The 18,006-nt window shown below is 56.3% G+C and overlaps 1 long non-coding RNA gene across 1 annotated transcript in view; it reads right to left on the reverse strand.

The window, feature by feature from the left end:
• Window positions 1–448: 448 nt before the first annotated feature.
• LOC141729888 (uncharacterized) overlaps window positions 449–18,006 on the reverse strand; it is a 751,946-nt gene continuing 734,388 nt past the window's right edge. The window contains exon 3 of the long non-coding RNA XR_012581453.1: window positions 449–1,015. This is a non-coding gene — a long non-coding RNA (uncharacterized LOC141729888). The remainder of the gene's footprint in view (window positions 1,016–18,006) is intronic.

Below are 18,006 nucleotides of genomic sequence, written 5' to 3' on the forward strand. Positions count from 1 at the left end.
GCTGGTTTGAAAGTACAAAGTGGCTCCTGCAATCTGCCAGCCAGAAGCGGGGCCGGTGAATTTTGTTTGCCAGGGAAAATGGCCGTGGTTTGTGTTTGGGGGCCGGTGGCTTGGAGTGGCCGGCTGGCTCCTGAAAATCCACGATACGCAGGGTGGTTCCCAGATGAAAGGTGGCACCAGTGCCGAGTTGGGCTGGTTTGATAGAGCCAAATGGCTCCTGCAATTTACCAACCAGAAGACGGGCTGCTGAGTTTTTTTTCCAGGGAAAAGGGCCGTAGTTTTTGTTTGGGGACCTGTGGCTGGGCGTGGCCGGCTGGCTGCTGAAAATCCACGATACGCAGGATGGTTACCAGACCCATGGGGCACCAGTGCCGAGTTTGGCTGGCTTGATAGTGTCGGATCTCAAGATCTCAGTCCTGAGATGCTGAGCTTCCGAGACCCTGGGGGGGGCTCGGGACTCCTGGAATGTTGCCAGAAGTGTCTGGTAGCTGGACTTTAACCCTACACAGGAGACGACAAGGATGAGGGCTTCACCGGGTGAGTGGTGAAGGGATTAGTTAATTAGAGGGTGAGACACAAGGTTTAGGATTTATGTACAGGGGGGTTTAGAGGAGCAAGATGGAGGAATTGGGGTGTGTCCTGTCCTCCTTCTTCTTCCTCCTCTCCTCCATCTTCTTTGGCCACGGTGGCACCTTTGGATTGGTTATTACTAAGAGTACACCGAGTTATAAGAATAGATGGTATTGGGGAAAAATGATAAATATTGTACACGTCACAATGGGTATAAAGATAGGTGCCTGCCCCGGAGGGGGAGAGACAGCGTGCCCATGGCTGACTGCTGTGCGGATCTCTGTTGGGCTGAAAGAACATCTTTTAGATAAACAATTAATAAACATAAAACCAGAAAGAAGAACTGAAGCCTCTTCTTGTCCTTTGATACGCGGGCTGCGTCAAGGCCACCTCCGGGCCACCTCCGGGCCTCCCAGGCCCCTCAAACAGCCGAGATAAACCGGCACTTGGCGTCCCTGGGTGGGCACGAGACCACCACAAAACCTTTCGGGGAGATAAACCGGACATTTGGCTTCCACTGGGTGAGCTCTGACCACCACAACCTTTCGGGGGGGCACCACCACCTTCAAAGCCCTGAAGAAAAAAAGAGAGAAGAAGAGAAAAAAAAAAAGCCAGCAGAGACTGCAAAAAAAACCAGCAGTCACTGAGAATTCCATCTCTCAGTTTCTGCCGAAGAGAATTCGTAGCAGAACAGCCCGGACTGGAACCAGAAGGCGCCCTGGGTCCACTTCTCGTGATCTGCTGGACAGACCGAGATGTCCAGACTGCTCTGAACGACAGATTTGGTAAGAAAGCCTGAAAAATAAGAACATGGGGGCACACCTTCCCAGGAACAACGGGAAACTTTGTCCACCTTATAAGGTGTGACACAAACATACAAAAAATTATTAGCTCTGGCCTTAAAAGGCCAGGAAAGTAGACCCCCGAGACGCAGCAGACGTCCGGGGGGGGGCCCTCAAAAGAGGGGGGAGCAATGCAAGACTCCGGAAAAAATTAGCTCTGGCCTTAAAAGGCCAGGAAGAAATAACCCCGAGACGCACCAGACGTCCGGGGGGGGGACTCTCTGAAAGAGAGAGGGGAGCAAGGCTCCAGGAAAAAATTATTAGCTCTGGCCTTAAAAGGCCGAGTAGAAAATGCTCTTGGAGAAAAAAGAGCAAGAAATATTATTAAAACACCCGGTCCCAAAACCCAGAAACCCTGGGAAATTCCCAAAAAAGCGTCCTGAAAGCCCAGAGAGCATGGAGGGCCAGGAGCAGGGGGGGGGTGAGAAGGGACCGGGGGAGGCGCTTTTTCGCGGCAGCCAGGCAGCGGCGGAGCAGGCGGGGAGCGCGGGTAAAGAAAAAACAAGAGACGCGTGTTCAGATACGGCTTTGCTAAGCTCAGGGCCGGGGGGTGCAGCGGCCCCGGGGGCCGGCAAGGTAGCAGAAACGCGCGCGGCGGGCAAAACTCGCAAGAACCCGGGAGGGCAGAATCACAAACCAACGCCAGGGCGTCTGACCCATGCAGCGAAATTAGGGAAATTGCGCAATCCCAGAAAAGCTGCGGCGAGACGCAGGAGGCGCGCGGTTGTGACGCAAAAAACCCGGAGCGAGTCGCGGCAGAGCGCGGGTGCAGGCGGGAGCGGCCGGCACACACTGACGAAAGGCCACACACACACACAGCGTCGGAGGAGGAGGAGACAGTCAGGGGCAGACCGAGGGGGGAAAATTCAGAGGCGGAATAAAAAGGGAGAGGAAAAAATTACCTCGGGAGAGACAGGGCGGCTCGGAAAGCACGCATGCGCAGAGTAAAGAGCGCGGGCGGGGGCGGGCCAGACCCCCGGTGACGTCTCAGGCGAGGAGGGGCCCTCTCCAGATTTGGTGCCTTTGGTAAAAACCCTCGGGGTCCCAAGCCTCTCCCCTCCCGGGGAGGCGTGTGTTTTCTAACCCTATTGTCAGTTGAATCAAAAACTAGGTAACCCCTGAGTGAGCTTGCAAACAGCAACAATCGGCTGAATGAGAGGCAGCTGTGTTCATGGCTCCCAGCCACGGAGGCCGGTGACAGCGCCACTCGTGGGGGAATGACCGAAGTGCACGACATGCCTTTTCCTCAACAAGATATAAGAAGAAACGAATACTCAGACAAAAGTCGAGACGCAGACTGCAAAGGACAACTTAGAAGAGAAACAAGAGAAACGGAAAGACTCTGGGGGGGTTTTCTCTTAGGGGTCTTGAATATTTCTGTATAAGAACGAAAGACTCTGGGGGGTTTTCTCCTTGGGATCTTGAATTGCAATAGGCAATGGGATAAATTTACCTATTACAGGGGAAAACTGACAAAGGATCATATATTGATCAGCTGGTAGATTTCTTTGACATCTCTCCCATTTGGAGAGAAATTTTAAGGGCAGATTTCTTTGACATTTCTCCCATTTGGAGAAGAATTTTAATTTTATGTTTTAATAGTTTAGGATTTTATGTTGTAATAATTCTCCTAGTCCTCATCTATGTCGTCCCAGATGCCATGAATCGGATTGTAAAAGAGGTTTTCTTGGGGCAAACAGAAGGGGGAGATGTCGGATCTCAAGATCTCAGTCCTGAGATGCTGAGCTTCCGAGACCCTGGGGGGGGGCTCGGGACTCCTGGAATGTTGCCAGAAGTGTCTGGTAGCTGGACTTTAACCCTACACAGGAGACGACAAGGATGAGGGCTTCACCGGGTGAGTGGTGAAGGGATTAGTTAATTAGAGGGTGAGACACAAGGTTTAGGATTTATGTACAGGGGGGTTTAGAGGAGCAAGATGGAGGAATTGGGGTGTGTCCTGTCCTCCTTCTTCTTCCTCCTCTCCTCCATCTTCTTTGGCCACGGTGGCACCTTTGGATTGGTTATTACTAAGAGTACACCGAGTTATAAGAATAGATGGTATTGGGGAAAAATGATAAATATTGTACACGTCACAATGGGTATAAAGATAGGTGCCTGCCCCGGAGGGGGAGAGACAGAGATCCGCACAGCAGTCAGCCATGGGCACAGATAGAGCCATGTGGCTCCTGCAATCTGCCAGCCAGAAGCGGGGTGGGTGAGTTTTGTTTGCCAGGGAAAAGGACCATAGTTTCTGTTTGGGGTTCTGTGGCTGGGAGTGGCCGGCTGGCTCCTGAAAATCCACGATACACAGGATGGTTCCCAGATGAAAGGTGGCAACAGTGCCGTGTCGGGCTGCTTTGAAAGTACAAAGTGGCTCCTGCAATCTACCATCCAGAAGAGGGCCAGCTGAGTTTATTTTCCAGGGAAAAGGACCATAGTTTGTGTTTGGGGGCCTGTGGCTGGGAGTGGCCGGCTGGCTCCTGAAAATCCACGATACGCAGGATGGTTCCCAGACCCAAGGGGGCACCAGTGACAAGTCGGGCTGGTTTGATAGAGCCAAGTGGCTCCTGTAATCTGCCAGCCAGAAGCGGGGCCGGTAAATTTTGTTTGCCAGGGAAAATGGCCGTGGTTTTTGTTCGGGGGCCTGTGGCTGGGAGTGGCCGGCTAGCTCCTGAAAATCCTTGATACACAGGATGGTTCCCAGATTAAAGGTGGCACCAGTGCCGAGTCGGGCTGGTTTGATAGAGCCAAGTGGCTCCTGCAATCTGCCAGCCCATAGCGGGGTGGGTGAGTTTTGTTTGCCAGGTAAAAGGGCCGTGGTTTGTTTTCGGGGGCTTGTGGCTGGGAGTGGCCGGCTGGCTCCTGAAAATCCACGATACGCAGGATGGTTCCCAGATGAAAGGTGGCACCAGTGCCGAGTCGGGCTGTTTTGATAGAGCCAAGTGGCTCCAGCAATCTGCCAGCCAGAAGATGGGCAGGTCAGTTTTACTTCAAGGGAAAAGGGCCATAGTTTTAGTTTGGAGGCCTGTGACAGGGAGTGGCCGGCTGGCTCCTGAAAATCCACGATACGCAGGATGGTTCCTAGATGAAAGGTGGCACCACTTCCGAGTCGGGCTGGTTTGAAAGTACAAAGTGGCTCCTGCAATCTGCCAGCCAGAAGCGGGGCCGGTGAATTTTGTTTGCCAGGGAAAAGAGCCGTGGTTTGTGTTTGGGGGCCTGTGGCTGGGAGTGGCCGGCTGGCTCCTGAAAATCCACAATACGCAGGATGGTTCCCAGATGAAAGGTGGCACCAGTGCCGAGACGGGCTGGTTTGATATGGCCAAGGGGCTCCTGCAATCTGCTAGGCAGAAAATGGGCAGGTCAGTTTTACTTCCAGGGAAAAGGGCCGTGGTTTGTGTTGGGGGCCTGTGCCTGGGAGTGGCCGGCTGGCTCCTGAAAATCCACGATATGCAGGATGGTTCCCAGATGAAAGGTGGCACCAGTGCCGAGTCGGGCTGGTTTGATAGAGCCAAGTGGCTCCTGCAATCTGCCCGCCAGAAGCGGGGCAGGTGAGTTTTTTTTGCCAGGGAAAAGGGCCGTGGATTTTTTTGGGGGCCTGTGGCTGGGAGTGGCCGGCTGGCTCATGAAAATCCACGATACGCAGGATAGTTCCCAGATGAAAGGTGGCACCAGTGCCGAGTCGGGCTGGTTTGATAGAGCCAAGTGGCTCCTGCACTCTGCCAGCCAGGAGATGGGCAGGTCAGTTTTACTTCCACGGAAAAGGGCCGTGGTTTGTGTTTGGGGGCCTGTGGCTGGGAATGGCCAGCTGGCTCCTGAAAATCCACGATACGCAGGATGATTCCCAGATGAAAGGTGGCACCAGTGCCGAGTCGGGCTGGTTTGATAGAGCCAAGTGGCTCCTGCAATCTGCCAGCCACAAGCGGGGTGGGTGAGTTTTATTTGTCCGGGAAATGGGCCGTGGTTTGTGTTTGGGGGCCTGTGGCTGGGAGTGGCCGGCTGGCTCCTGGAAATCCACGCCGCGCTGGGTGGTTCCCAGATGAAAGGCAGCACCAGGGCTGAGTCGGGCTGGTTTGAAAGTACAAAGTGGCTCCTGCAATCTACCATCCAGAAGCGGGGAAGCTGAGTATTTTTTCTAGGGAAAAGGGCCGTGGTAAGTGTTTGGGGGCCTGTGGCTGGGAATGGCCGGCTGGCTCCTGAAAATCGACGCCGCGCAGGATGTCTCCCAGAGCCCAGGGGGCACCAGGGCCGAGTCGGGCTGGTTTGACAGTGGTAAGTGGCTCCTGCAATCGGCCAGCCAGAAGATGGGCAGGTCTGTTTTACTTCCAGGGAAAAGGGCCGTAGTTTGTGTTTGGGGGCCTGTGGCTGGGAGTGGTCGGCTGGCTCCTGAAAATCCACGCCGCGCAGGATGGTTCCAAGACCCAAGGGGGCACCAGTGCCGTGTCGGGCTGGTTGGAAAGTACAAAGTGGCTCCTGCAATCTACCATCCAGAAGTGGGGCCAGCTGAGTTTATTTTCCAGGGAAAAAGGCCGTAGTTTTTGTTTGGGGCCCTGTGGCTGGGAGTGGCCGGCTGGCTCCTGAAAATCCACGATACGCGGGATGGTTCCCAGATGGAAGGTGGCACCAGTGCCAAGACGGGGTGGTTTGAAAGAGCCAAGTGGCTCCTGCAATCTGCCAGCCAGAAGATGGGCAGGTCAGTTTTCCTTCCAGGGAAAAGGGCCCTAGATTGTGTTTGGGGGCCTGTGGCTAGGAGTGGCCGGCTGGCTCCTGAAAATCCACGATACGCAGGATGGTTCCCAGACCCAAGGGGGCACCAGTGCCAAGTCGGGCCGGGGTGATAGAGTGCAAGTGGCTCCTGTAATCTGCCAGCCAGAAGCGGGGGCGGTGAATTTTGTTTGCCAGGGAAAATGGCCGTGGTTTTTGTTCGGGGGCCTGTGGCTGGGAGTGGACGGCTGGCTCCTGAAAATCCTTGATACACAGGATGGTTCCCAGATGAAAGGTGGCACCAGTGCCGAGTCGGGCTGGTTTGATAGAGCCAAGTGGCTCCTGCAATCTGCCAGCCAGAAGCGGGGTGGGTGAGTTTTGTTTGCCAGGTAAAAGGGCCGTGGTTTGTTTTCGGGGGCTTGTGGCTGGGAGTGGCCGGCTGGCTCCTGAAAATCCACGCCGCGGAGGATCGTTCTCAGACCCAAGGGGGCACCAGTGCCGAGTCGGCCTGGTTTGATAGAGCCATGTGGCTCCTGCAATCTGCCAGCCAGACGCGGGGCAGGTGAGTTTTTTTTGCCAGGGAAAAGGGCCGTGGTTTGTGTTGGAGGCCTGTGGCTGGGAGTGGCCGGCTGGCTCCTGAAAATCCACGATACGCAGGATGGTTCCCAGATGAAAGGTGGCACCAGTGTCGAGTCGGGCTGTTTTGATAGAGCCAAGTGGCTCCTGCAATCTGCCAGCCAGAAGCGGGGCAAGTGAGTTTTTTTTACCAGGGAAAACTGCCGTGGTTTGTGTTGGGGCCTGTGGCTGGGAGTGGCCGGCTGGTTCCTGAAAATCCACGCCGCGCAGGATGGTTCCCAGATGAAAGGTGGCACCAGTGCTGAGTCGGGCTGGTTTGATAGAGCCAAGTGGCTCCTGCAATCTGCCAGCCAGAAGATGGGCAGGTCAGTTTTACTTCCAGGGAAAAGGGCCGTGGTTTGTGTTTGGGGGCCTGTGGCTGGGAGTGGCTGGCTGGCTCCTGAAAATCCACGATACGCAGGATGGTTCCCAGATGAAAGGTGGCACCATTGCCGAGTCGGGCTGCTTTGATAGAGCCAAGTGGCTCCTGCAATCTGCCAGCCAGAAGCGGGGTGGGTGAGTTTTTTTTACTAGGGAAAAGGGCCGTGGTTTGTTTTCGGGGGCCTGTGGTTGGAAATGCCCGCTGGCTCCTGGAAATCAACGCCGCGCAGGATGGTTCCCAGACCCAAGGGGGCACCAGTGCTGAGTCGGGTTGGTTTGATTGAGGCAAGTGGCTCCTGCAATCTGCCAGCAAGAAGAGGGTGGGTGAGTTTTATTTGCCAGGGAAAAAGTGCCTTGGTTTGTGTTTGGGGGCCTGTGGCTGGGAGTGGCGGGCTGGCTCCGGAAAATCCACAATACACAGGATGGTCCCCAGATGAAAGGTGGCACCAGTGCTGAGTCGGGCTGGTTTGATAGAGTCAAGTGGCTCCTGCAATCTGCCAGCCAGAAGATGGGCAGGCAGTTTTACTTCCAGGGAAAAGGGCCGTAGTTTGTGTTTGGGGGCCTGTGCCTGGGAGTGGCCGGCTGGCTCCTGAAAATCCACGATACGCAGGATGGTTCCCAGATGAAAGGTGTCACCAGTGCCAAGACGGGCTGGTTTGATATGGCCAAGGGTTTCCTACAATCTGCCAGGCAGAAGATGGGCAGGTCAGTTTTACTTCCAGGGAAAAGGGCCGTGGTTTGTGTTTGGGGGTCTGTGGCTGTGAAAGGCCGGCTGATTCCTGGAGATCCACGCCGCGCAGGATGGTTCCCAGACCCAAGGGGGCACCAGTGTCAAGTCGGGTTGGTTTGATAGAGGCAAGTGGCTCCTGCAATCTGCCAGCCAGAAGATGGGCAGGTCAGTTTTACTTCCAGGGAAAAGGGCCATAGTTTGTGTTGGGGGCCTGTGGCTGGGAGTGGCCGGCTGGCTCCTGAAAATCCACGATACACAGGATGGTTCCCAGATGAAAGGTGGCACCAGTGCCGAGTCGGGCTGGTTTGATAGAGCCAAGTGGCTCCTGTAATCTGCCAGCAAGAAGCGGGGCCGGTAAATTTTGTTTGCCAGGGAAAATGGCCGTGGTTTTTGTTCGGGGGCCTGTGGCTGGGAGTGGCCGGCTAGCTCCTGAAAATCCTTGATACACAGGATGGTTCCCAGATTAAAGGTGGCACCAGTGCCGAGTCGGGCTGGTTTGATAGAGCCAAGTGGCTCCTGCAATCTGCCAGCCCATAGCGGGGTGGGTGAGTTTTGTTTGCCAGGTAAAAGGGCCGTGGTTTGTTTTCGGGGGCTTGTGGCTGGGAGTGGCCGGCTGGCTCCTGAAAATCCACGATACGCAGGATGGTTCCCAGATGAAAGGTGGCACCAGTGCCGAGTCGGGCTGTTTTGATAGAGCCAAGTGGCTCCAGCAATCTGCCAGCCAGAAGATGGGCAGGTCAGTTTTACTTCAAGGGAAAAGGGCCATAGTTTTAGTTTGGAGGCCTGTGACTGGGAGTGGCCGGCTGGCTCCTGAAAATCCACGATACGCAGGATGGTTCCTAGATGAAAGGTGGCACCACTTCCGAGTCGGGCTGGTTTGAAAGTACAAAGTGGCTCCTGCAATCTGCCAGCCAGAAGCGGGGCCGGTGAATTTTGTTTGCCAGGGAAAAGAGCCGTGGTTTGTGTTTGGGGGCCTGTGGCTGGGAGTGGCCGGCTGGCTCCTGAAAATCCACAATACGCAGGATGGTTCCCAGATGAAAGGTGGCACCAGTGCCGAGACGGGCTGGTTTGATATGGCCAAGGGGCTCCTGCAATCTGCTAGGCAGAAAATGGGCAGGTCAGTTTTACTTCCAGGGAAAAGGGCCGTGGTTTGTGTTGGGGGCCTGTGCCTGGGAGTGGCCGGCTGGCTCCTGAAAATCCACGATACGCAGGATGGTTCCCAGATGAAAGGTGGCACCAGTGCCGAGTCGGGCTGGTTTGATAGAGCCAAGTGGCTCCTGCAATCTGCCCGCCAGAAGCGGGGCAGGTGAGTTTTTTTTGCCAGGGAAAAGGGCCGTGGAATTTTTTGGGGGCCTGTGGCTGGGAGTGGCCGGCTGGCTCATGAAAATCCACGATACGCAGGATAGTTCCCAGATGAAAGGTGGCACCAGTGCCGAGTCGGGCTGGTTTGATAGAGCCAAGTGGCTCCTGCAATCTGCCAGCCACAAGCGGGGTGGGTGAGTTTTATTTGTCCGGGAAATGGGCCGTGGTTTGTGTTTGGGGGCCTGTGGCTGGGAGTGGCCGGCTGGCTCCTGGAAATCCACGCCGCGCTGGGTGGTTCCCAGATGAAAGGCAGCACCAGGGCTGAGTCGGGCTGGTTTGAAAGTACAAAGTGGCTCCTGCAATCTACCATCCAGAAGCGGGGAAGCTGAGTATTTTTTCTAGGGAAAAGGGCCGTGGTAAGTGTTTGGGGGCCTGTGGCTGGGAATGGCCGGCTGGCTCCTGAAAATCGACGCCGCGCAGGATGTCTCCCAGAGCCCAGGGGGCACCAGGGCCGAGTCGGGCTGGTTTGACAGTGGTAAGTGGCTCCTGCAATCGGCCAGCCAGAAGATGGGCAGGTCTGTTTTACTTCCAGGGAAAAGGGCCGTAGTTTGTGTTTGGGGGCCTGTGGCTGGGAGTGGTCGGCTGGCTCCTGAAAATCCACGATACGGAGGATGGTTCCTAGATGAAAGGTGGCACCACTTCCGAGTCGGGCTGGTTTGAAAGTACAAAGGGGCTCCTGCAATCTGCCAGCCAGAAGCGGGGCCGGTGAATTTTGTTTGCCAGGGAAAAGAGCCGTGGTTTGTGTTTGGGGGCCTGTGGCTGGGAGTGGCCGGCTGGCTCCTGAAAATCCACAATACGCAGGATGGTTCCCAGATGAAAGGTGGCACCAGTGCCGAGACGGGCTGGTTTGATATGGCCAAGGGGCTCCTGCAATCTGCTAGGCAGAAAATGGGCAGGTCAGTTTTACTTCCAGGGAAAAGGGCCGTGGTTTGTGTTGGGGGCCTGTGCCTGGGAGTGGCCGGCTGGCTCCTGAAAATCCACGATATGCAGGATGGTTCCCAGATGAAAGGTGGCACCAGTGCCGAGTCGGGCTGGTTTGATAGAGCCAAGTGGCTCCTGCAATCTGCCCGCCAGAAGCGGGGCAGGTGAGTTTTTTTTGCCAGGGAAAAGGGCCGTGGATTTTTTTGGGGGCCTGTGGCTGGGAGTGGCCGGCTGGCTCATGAAAATCCACGATACGCAGGATAGTTCCCAGATGAAAGGTGGCACCAGTGCCGAGTCGGGCTGGTTTGATAGAGCCAAGTGGCTCCTGCACTCTGCCAGCCAGGAGATGGGCAGGTCAGTTTTACTTCCACGGAAAAGGGCCGTGGTTTGTGTTTGGGGGCCTGTGGCTGGGAATGGCCAGCTGGCTCCTGAAAATCCACGATACGCAGGATGATTCCCAGATGAAAGGTGGCACCAGTGCCGAGTCGGGCTGGTTTGATAGAGCCAAGTGGCTCCTGCAATCTGCCAGCCACAAGCGGGGTGGGTGAGTTTTATTTGTCCGGGAAATGGGCCGTGGTTTGTGTTTGGGGGCCTGTGGCTGGGAGTGGCCGGCTGGCTCCTGGAAATCCACGCCGCGCTGGGTGGTTCCCAGATGAAAGGCAGCACCAGGGCTGAGTCGGGCTGGTTTGAAAGTACAAAGTGGCTCCTGCAATCTACCATCCAGAAGCGGGGAAGCTGAGTATTTTTTCTAGGGAAAAGGGCCGTGGTAAGTGTTTGGGGGCCTGTGGCTGGGAATGGCCGGCTGGCTCCTGAAAATCGACGCCGCGCAGGATGTCTCCCAGAGCCCAGGGGGCACCAGGGCCGAGTCGGGCTGGTTTGACAGTGGTAAGTGGCTCCTGCAATCGGCCAGCCAGAAGATGGGCAGGTCTGTTTTACTTCCAGGGAAAAGGGCCGTAGTTTGTGTTTGGGGGCCTGTGGCTGGGAGTGGTCGGCTGGCTCCTGAAAATCCACGCCGCGCAGGATGGTTCCAAGACCCAAGGGGGCACCAGTGCCGTGTCGGGCTGGTTGGAAAGTACAAAGTGGCTCCTGCAATCTACCATCCAGAAGTGGGGCCAGCTGAGTTTATTTTCCAGGGAAAAAGGCCGTAGTTTTTGTTTGGGGCCCTGTGGCTGGGAGTGGCCGGCTGGCTCCTGAAAATCCACGATACGCGGGATGGTTCCCAGATGGAAGGTGGCACCAGTGCCAAGACGGGGTGGTTTGAAAGAGCCAAGTGGCTCCTGCAATCTGCCAGCCAGAAGATGGGCAGGTCAGTTTTCCTTCCAGGGAAAAGGGCCCTAGATTGTGTTTGGGGGCCTGTGGCTAGGAGTGGCCGGCTGGCTCCTGAAAATCCACGATACGCAGGATGGTTCCCAGACCCAAGGGGGCACCAGTGCCAAGTCGGGCCGGGGTGATAGAGTGCAAGTGGCTCCTGTAATCTGCCAGCCAGAAGCGGGGGCGGTGAATTTTGTTTGCCAGGGAAAATGGCCGTGGTTTTTGTTCGGGGGCCTGTGGCTGGGAGTGGACGGCTGGCTCCTGAAAATCCTTGATACACAGGATGGTTCCCAGATGAAAGGTGGCACCAGTGCCGAGTCGGGCTGGTTTGATAGAGCCAAGTGGCTCCTGCAATCTGCCAGCCAGAAGCGGGGTGGGTGAGTTTTGTTTGCCAGGTAAAAGGGCCGTGGTTTGTTTTCGGGGGCTTGTGGCTGGGAGTGGCCGGCTGGCTCCTGAAAATCCACGCCGCGGAGGATCGTTCTCAGACCCAAGGGGGCACCAGTGCCGAGTCGGCCTGGTTTGATAGAGCCATGTGGCTCCTGCAATCTGCCAGCCAGACGCGGGGCAGGTGAGTTTTTTTTGCCAGGGAAAAGGGCCGTGGTTTGTGTTGGAGGCCTGTGGCTGGGAGTGGCCGGCTGGCTCCTGAAAATCCACGATACGCAGGATGGTTCCCAGATGAAAGGTGGCACCAGTGTCGAGTCGGGCTGTTTTGATAGAGCCAAGTGGCTCCAGCAATCTGCCAGCCAGAAGATGGGCAGGTCAGTTTTACTTCAAGGGAAAAGGGCCATAGTTTTAGTTTGGAGGCCTGTGACTGGGAGTGGCCGGCTGGCTCCTGAAAATCCACGATACGCAGGATGGTTCCTAGATGAAAGGTGGCACCACTTCCGAGTCGGGCTGGTTTGAAAGTACAAAGTGGCTCCTGCAATCTGCCAGCCAGAAGCGGGGCCGGTGAATTTTGTTTGCCAGGGAAAAGAGCCGTGGTTTGTGTTTGGGGGCCTGTGGCTGGGAGTGGCCGGCTGGCTCCTGAAAATCCACAATACGCAGGATGGTTCCCAGATGAAAGGTGGCACCAGTGCCGAGACGGGCTGGTTTGATATGGCCAAGGGGCTCCTGCAATCTGCTAGGCAGAAAATGGGCAGGTCAGTTTTACTTCCAGGGAAAAGGGCCGTGGTTTGTGTTGGGGGCCTGTGCCTGGGAGTGGCCGGCTGGCTCCTGAAAATCCACGATACGCAGGATGGTTCCCAGATGAAAGGTGGCACCAGTGCCGAGTCGGGCTGGTTTGATAGAGCCAAGTGGCTCCTGCAATCTGCCCGCCAGAAGCGGGGCAGGTGAGTTTTTTTTGCCAGGGAAAAGGGCCGTGGAATTTTTTGGGGGCCTGTGGCTGGGAGTGGCCGGCTGGCTCATGAAAATCCACGATACGCAGGATAGTTCCCAGATGAAAGGTGGCACCAGTGCCGAGTCGGGCTGGTTTGATAGAGCCAAGTGGCTCCTGCAATCTGCCAGCCACAAGCGGGGTGGGTGAGTTTTATTTGTCCGGGAAATGGGCCGTGGTTTGTGTTTGGGGGCCTGTGGCTGGGAGTGGCCGGCTGGCTCCTGGAAATCCACGCCGCGCTGGGTGGTTCCCAGATGAAAGGCAGCACCAGGGCTGAGTCGGGCTGGTTTGAAAGTACAAAGTGGCTCCTGCAATCTACCATCCAGAAGCGGGGAAGCTGAGTATTTTTTCTAGGGAAAAGGGCCGTGGTAAGTGTTTGGGGGCCTGTGGCTGGGAATGGCCGGCTGGCTCCTGAAAATCGACGCCGCGCAGGATGTCTCCCAGAGCCCAGGGGGCACCAGGGCCGAGTCGGGCTGGTTTGACAGTGGTAAGTGGCTCCTGCAATCGGCCAGCCAGAAGATGGGCAGGTCTGTTTTACTTCCAGGGAAAAGGGCCGTAGTTTGTGTTTGGGGGCCTGTGGCTGGGAGTGGTCGGCTGGCTCCTGAAAATCCACGCCGCGCAGGATGGTTCCTAGACCCAAGGGGGCACCAGTGCCAAGTCGGGCTGGTTTGATAGTACCAAATGGCTCCTGCAATCTACCATCCAGAAGACGGGCAGCTGAGTTTTTTTTCCAGAGAAAAGGGCCGTAGTTTTTGTTTGGGGACCTGTGGCTGGGAGTGGCCGGCTGACTCCTGAAAATCCACGATACGCAGGATGATTCCCAGACTCAAGGTGGCACCACTGCCGAGTCGGACTGGTATGATAGTACAAAGTGTCTCCTGCAATCTACCATCCACAAGCGGGGCAGCTGAGTTTTTTTCACAGGGAAAAGGGCCGTGGTTTTTGTTCTGGGGCCTGTGACTGGGAGTGGCCGTGTGGTTTCTGAAAATCCACGATACGCAGGATGATTCCCAGATGAAAGGTGGCACCAATGCCGAGTCGGGCAGGTTTGATAGAGCCAAGTGGCTCCTGCAATCTGCCAGCCAGAAGCGGGGTGGGTGAGTTTTGTTTGCTAGGCAAAAGGGCCGTGGTTTGTTTTCGGGGGCCTGTGGCTGGGAGTGGCCGGCTGGCTCCTGAAAATCCACGATACGCAGGATGCTTCCCAGATGAAAGGTGTCACCAGTGCCAAGACGGGCTGGTTTGATATGGCCAAGGGGTTCCTACAATCTGCCAGGCAGAAGATGGGCAGGTCAGTTTTACTTCCAGGGAAAAGGTCCGTAGATTTTGTTTGGGGGCCTGTGACTGGGAGTGGCCGTCTGGCTCCTGAAAATCCAAGATACGCAGGATGGTTCCCAGACACAAGGGGGCACCAGTGCCAAGATTGGCTGGCTTGATAGAACCAAGTGGCTCCTGCAATCTGCCAGCCAGAAGATGGGCAGGTCAGTTTTACTTCCAGGGAAAAGGGCCGTAGTTTGTGTTTGGGGGCCTGTGGCTGGGAGTGGCCGGCTGGCTCCTGAAAATCCTCGATACGCTGGATGATTCCCAGACTCAAGGTGGCACCACTGCCCAGTTGGACTGGTATGATAGTACAAAGTGTCTCCTGCAATCTACCATCCACTAGCGGGGCAGCAGAGTTTTTTTCACAGGGAAAAGGGCCGTGGTTTTTGTTCTGGGGCCTGTGACTGGGAGTGGCGGTGTGGCTCCTGAAAAACCACGCCGCGCAGGATGATTCCCAGACCCAAGCGGGCACCAGTGCCGAGTCGGGCTGGTGGGATAGAGTGCAAGTGGCTCCTGCAATCTGCCAGCCAGAAGCGGGGCCGGTGAATTTTGTTTCCCAGGGAAAATGGCCGTGGTTTGTGTTTGAGGGCCTGTGGCTGGGAGTGGACGGCTGGCTCCTGAAAATCCACGATACGCAGGATGGTTCCCAGATGAAAGGTGGCACCATTGCCGAGTCGGGGTGCTTTGATAGAGCCAAGTGGCTCCTGCAATCTGCCAGCCAGAAGCGGGGTGGGTGAGTTTTTTTTACTAGGGAAAAGGGCCGTGGTTTGTTTTCGGGGGCCTGTGGTTGGAAATGCCCGCTGGCTCCTGGAAATCAACGCCGCGCAGGATGGTTCCCAGACCCAAGGGGGCACCAGTGCTGAGTCGGGTTGGTTTGATTGAGGCAAGTGGCTCCTGCAATCTGCCAGCCAGAAGATGGGCAGGTCAGTTTTACTTCCAGGGAAAAGGGCCGTAGTTTGTGTTTGGGGGCCTGTGGCTGGGAGTGGCTGGCTGGCTCCTGAAAATCCACGATACGCAGGATGGTTCCCAGATGAAAGGTGGCACCATTGCCGAGTCGGGCTGCTTTGATAGAGCCAAGTGGCTCCTGCAATCTGCCAGCCAGAAGCGGGGTGGGTGAGTTTTTTTTACTAGGGAAAAGGGCCGTGGTTTGTTTTCGGGGGCCTGTGGTTGGAAATGCCCGCTGGCTCCTGGAAATCAACGCCGCGCAGGATGGTTCCCAGACCCAAGGGGGCACCAGTGCTGAGTCGGGTTGGTTTGATTGAGGCAAGTGGCTCCTGCAATCTGCCAGCCAGAAGATGGGCAGGTCAGTTTTACTTCCAGGGAAAAGGGCCGTAGTTTGAGTTTGGGGGCCTGTGGCTGGGAGTGGCTGGCTGGCTCCTGAAAATCCACGATACGCAGGATGGTTCCCAGATGAAAGGTGGCACCAGTGCCGTGTCGGGCTGGTTGGAAAGTACAAAGTGGCTCCTGCAATCTACCATCCAGAAGTGGGGCCAGCTGAGTTTATTTTCCAGGGAAAAGGGCCGTAGTTTTTGTTTGGGGCCCTGTGGCTGGGAGTGGCCGGCTGGCTCCTGAAAATCCACGATACGCAGGATGGTTCCCAGATGGAAGGTGGCACCAGTGCCAAGACGGGGTGGTTTGAAAGAGCCAAGTGGCTCCTGCAATCTGCCAGCTAGAAGATGGGCAGGTCAGTTTTCCTTCCAGGGAAAAGGGCCCTAGATTGTGTTTGGGGGCCTGTGGCTAGGAGTGGCCGGCTGGCTCCTGAAAATCCACGATACGCAGGATGGTTCCCAGACCCAAGGGGGCACCAGTGACAAGTCGGGCCGGGGTGATAGAGTGCAAGTGGCTCCTGTAATCTGCCAGCCAGAAGCGGGGGCGGTGAATTTTGTTTGCCAGGGAAAATGGCCGTGGTTTTTGTTCGGGGGCCTGTGGCTGGGAGTGGACGGCTGGCTCCTGAAAATCCTTGATACACAGGATGGTTCCCAGATGAAAGGTGGCACCAGTGCCGAGTCGGGCTGGTTTGATAGAGCCAAGTGGCTCCTGCAATCTGCCAGCCAGAAGCGGGGTGGGTGAGTTTTGTTTGCCAGGTAAAAGGGCCGTGGTTTGTTTTCGGGGGCTTGTGGCTGGGAGTGGCCGGCTGGCTCCTGAAAATCCACGCCGCGGAGGATCGTTCTCAGACTCAAGGGGGCACCAGTGCCGAGTCGGCCTGGTTTGATAGAGCCATGTGGCTCCTGCAATCTGCCAGCCAGACGCGGGGCAGGTGAGTTTTTTTTGCCAGGGAAAAGGGCCGTGGTTTGTGTTGGAGGCCTGTGGCTGGGAGTGGCCGGCTGGCTCCTGAAAATCCACGATACGCAGGATGGTTCCCAGATGAAAGGTGGCACCAGTGTCGAGTCGGGCTGTTTTGATAGAGCCAAGTGGCTCCTGCAATCTACCATCCACAAGCGGGGCAAGTGAGTTTTTTTTACCAGGGAAAACTGCCGTGGTTTGTGTTGGGGCCTGTGGCTGGGAGTGGCCGGCTGGTTCCTGAAAATCCACGCCGCGCAGGATGGTTCCCAGATGAAAGGTGGCACCAGTGCTGAGTCGGGCTGGTTTGATAGAGCCAAGTGGCTCCTGCAATCTGCCAGCCAGAAGATGGGCAGGTCAGTTTTACTTCCAGGGAAAAGGGCCGTAGTTTGTGTTTGGGGGCCTGTGGCTGGGAGTGGCTGGCTGGCTCCTGAAAATCCACGATACGCAGGATGGTTCCCAGATGAAAGGTGGCACCATTGCCGAGTCGGGCTGCTTTGATAGAGCCAAGTGGCTCCTGCAATCTGCCAGCCAGAAGCGGGGTGGGTGAGTTTTTTTAACTAGGGAAAAGGGCCGTGGTTTGTTTTCGGGGGCCTGTGGTTGGAAATGCCCGCTGGCTCCTGGAAATCAACGCCGCGCAGGATGGTTCCCAGACCCAAGGGGGCACCAGTGCTGAGTCGGGTTGGTTTGATTGAGGCAAGTGGCTCCTGCAATCTGCCAGCAAGAAGCGGGGTGGGTGAGTTTTATTTGCCAGGGAAAAAGTGCCTTGGTTTGTGTTTGGGGGCCTGTGGCTGGGAGTGGCGGGCTGGCTCCGGAAAATCCACGCCGCGCAGGATGGTTCCCAGATGAAAGGTGGCACCAGTGCTGAGTCGGGCTGGTTTGATAGAGCCAAGTGGCTCCTGCAATCTGCCAGCCAGAAGATGGGCAGGCAGTTTTACTTCCAGGGAAAAGGGCCGTAGTTTGTGTTTGGGGGCCTGTGCCTGGGAGTGGCCGGCTGGCTCCTGAAAATCCACGATACGCAGGATGGTTCCCAGATGAAAGGTGTCACCAGTGCCAAGACGGGCTGGTTTGATATGGCCAAGGGGTTCCTACAATCTGCCAGGCAGAAGATGGGCAGGTCAGTTTTACTTCCAGGGAAAAGGGCCGTGGTTTGTGTTTGGGGGTCTGTGGCTGTGAAAGGCCGGCTGATTCCTGGAGATCCACGCCGCGCAGGATGGTTCCCAGACCCAAGGGGGCACCAGTGTCAAGTCGGGTTGGTTTGATAGAGGCAAGTGGCTCCTGCAATCTGCCAGCCAGAAGATGGGCAGGTCAGTTTTACTTCCAGGGATAAGGGCCGTAGTTTGTGTTGGGGGCCTGTGGCTGGGAGTGGCCGGCTGGCTCCTGAAAATCCAAGATACGCAGGATGGTTCCCAGACACAAGGGGGCACCAGTGCCAAGATTGGCTGGCTTGATAGAACCAAGTGTCTCCTGCAATCTACCATCCACAAGCGGGGCAGCTGAGTTTTTTTCACAGGGAAAAGGGCCGTGGTTTTTGTTCTGGGGCCTGTGACTGGGAGTGGCCGTGTGGTTTCTGAAAATCCACGATACGCAGGATGATTCCCAGA

This window comes from Zonotrichia albicollis, chromosome 8 (assembly GCF_047830755.1).
Source record: "Zonotrichia albicollis isolate bZonAlb1 chromosome 8, bZonAlb1.hap1, whole genome shotgun sequence".
In the NCBI taxonomy this organism is placed as follows: domain Eukaryota; kingdom Metazoa; phylum Chordata; class Aves; order Passeriformes; family Passerellidae; genus Zonotrichia; species Zonotrichia albicollis.